This window comes from Capsicum annuum, chromosome 11 (genome assembly GCF_002878395.1).
Source record: "Capsicum annuum cultivar UCD-10X-F1 chromosome 11, UCD10Xv1.1, whole genome shotgun sequence".
Lineage (NCBI taxonomy): Eukaryota > Viridiplantae > Streptophyta > Magnoliopsida > Solanales > Solanaceae > Capsicum > Capsicum annuum.
Window position 1 is genome coordinate 22948345 of NC_061121.1, and position 2448 is coordinate 22950792.

Here is a 2448-nt window from a genome sequence, read left to right on the forward strand (position 1 = left end):
GTATTTATTACTAGACTGGTAGTACTTCTTGTTACCAGATTTGCAATTATCTGCTATATACCAGAATCTTGATAACAATTGTGTTAAGAACTTGGTTTGGTATAAACCATTTTTTCCATATGATTAGATATTTGAATTGTTCTAGAATGTAAACAGAATGATCTAATTAAGTATTATAATGAAAGAAGTGCAAATGAAGCAAAATGGATATCGTGATTCATGATATAACTGATTCGGACTTGTGCAAAAAGGATGTTAGAAGAAACTTTGTGGATTGTCCCCTTTTTTAAGGGTAAAAGAGTATTATCAGCTCACTAAGCAATTAGGCATTGAAAATTGCTCACAACCCATACAACAGGAATTTGGCCTAAATACAATCAAGACTCATTCATATGTTCAGAAACTACGAACAAGATAATGAAGATGAATGAGAATTGTTAATTGGTTTTGTTAAGAGAATTATGATGCTTGGTTTTTTCAATAGTGTAGACATATAATTTTGTCCCTCTTGAGAGTGTACTTTTACCCATTTTTATCTCGCCTTACCACGTACCTTCATTCATGTGATAATTTTCACTCAATAACAAACCCAACAAACTCTTAACCATTTTTTGACACCTCACCTTGACAAATTTTATCTCATCCTAACAGCCTATCCACCCCATACCCTATACCTCCTACCACTACCCTATACCCCTACCCCTACATACCCCCTCCTCACGTTTTCTTTTGGGGGACAAAACAAAAACTCACCACTCACAGTCAATAAGCACACAACACACTATATACATATTCATTCACATCTCACAGATTTCTATACATACCTCATGAAAAAATAAATTTTTTTCTTCTCCACAAAACGATGACACACTGCACATGCACAAAAAAAATCTCATGAATACACACACACCAATTGAGGTTCACTAAGACACAGACAAAAAAAAATACTCCACACACAGAGAGAAAAATCAGGCGAGGGAAAATTAGTGAATGTGAGTGAGGAGAGAAGGGAGAATCGACAGAGAGAAATAGTTAAGAAAGGTTCATTCTGATTACCAGAGTTCTCTGAAGTCCGTCGAAGCGGAGAGCAGGAACCCAGCTCCACATCTTTGCCTAATAATCAGTAACTAGGCAAATACCACCGGAATATCTAAAAATACGAACAAACACCATCGGAAAACCATTCTAAACGACCCAGCTTTGTCCACGATCGAACCCATATAGGAAATTATGAAAGGGTTATTTTGGTCCTCGGGATCTTGTTGTGATTTTGTTGGAAAACAGTGAAGCCATACTGAGGTTGGGATTTTTCTTGTTGGGGTTTCGAATCGAGGTTCTTCGGCACTGATTTTGTCTCTTCATTCAAGTAATATTGAGTTTGAAAGCTTCAAAATGAGGTCTAATTCTACTCTTTCACCTCTTTTTATTTTATTGTTGATGATACTCGGTGCATTGGATTGAATATCATTTTTTGGTTGATCTTGGTTGGTGGTGAATTGATGTTTGTTTAATTTGTTGTTTGATTCCTTTGGATTATAAATTGTGTGATGAAATGATGTCTTATTAAGAATTAAAATCAGTTATTTGGGCGACGATTGAAAATTGATGAAAAGTGACCATTAGTTGTTTTGATTCATTGATGTCATTGAATGTGATTATACCATGATAGGTTGAGCTAGAAAAGCAGAAGGTAGACTCGAGTAGGCAAATTTATAACTTGTAAATTGTGAAATGTTTGGAATAATTTGTTAAATAATTTTGTTTACCGCATTTGGATCAATTGTATTCATTTAGCCGGAGAATGCCTCGAGGCCATTTTTATTTATTCACCGAGAATGTCCTGACGTATTATGTTGGCAGAATATGATCGTGATCAAGGCCCGAGGCATCGGGTAAAGCACAGTTAGAATAGTTTAGGTTTCATTTCAGTATTTTTATTTTTGGTCTGTAATAAATTAGACTAGACATTATTTTTTGAATTTTTGATTGTTTGGTTGTTTGTTCATCTCGTTGCGTGTTTTGTGTGGTTTATACATTTCATAGTGTTGCACTAGCCAATATACTCCACGAAGCGACCGTGGTCGAACCACGGAATCGAGGGGTGCCTAACACCTTCCCCTCGGTCAATAGAATTCCTTAACCAAAATCTCTGTTCGCGGATTAGTTTTAAAGAGTCAAAATTATTTTGAAAAAGAATATCCAAGGGTGACTTGGTACACCCAATTTTTGCCAAGTGGCGACTCTGAGGTTTGAATATAAACAATCCTTTTTGAAATAAATTTTCACTTTTTGTCACTTAATAATAAAAACCCTTTCAAACTTAAAATGAATATCTTTTAGTTAAAAGAGGGGTGTGATAAAGAGAATTATGGTGCGTCATTCAGGTTGCTTGTATAATTTCCCAGGATTCATATAACTAATTAAACACACCCCGACCATGACTCTCGA

General features: G+C 35.4%; 1 long non-coding RNA gene across 1 annotated transcript in view; it reads left to right on the forward strand.

The window, feature by feature from the left end:
- The first annotated feature begins 708 nt into the window (after positions 1-708).
- LOC124888439 overlaps positions 709-2448 on the forward strand; it is a 5771-nt gene continuing 4031 nt past the window's right edge. Inside the window, exon 1 of the long non-coding RNA XR_007046559.1 lies at positions 709-1397. This is a non-coding gene — a long non-coding RNA (uncharacterized LOC124888439). The remainder of the gene's footprint in view (positions 1398-2448) is intronic.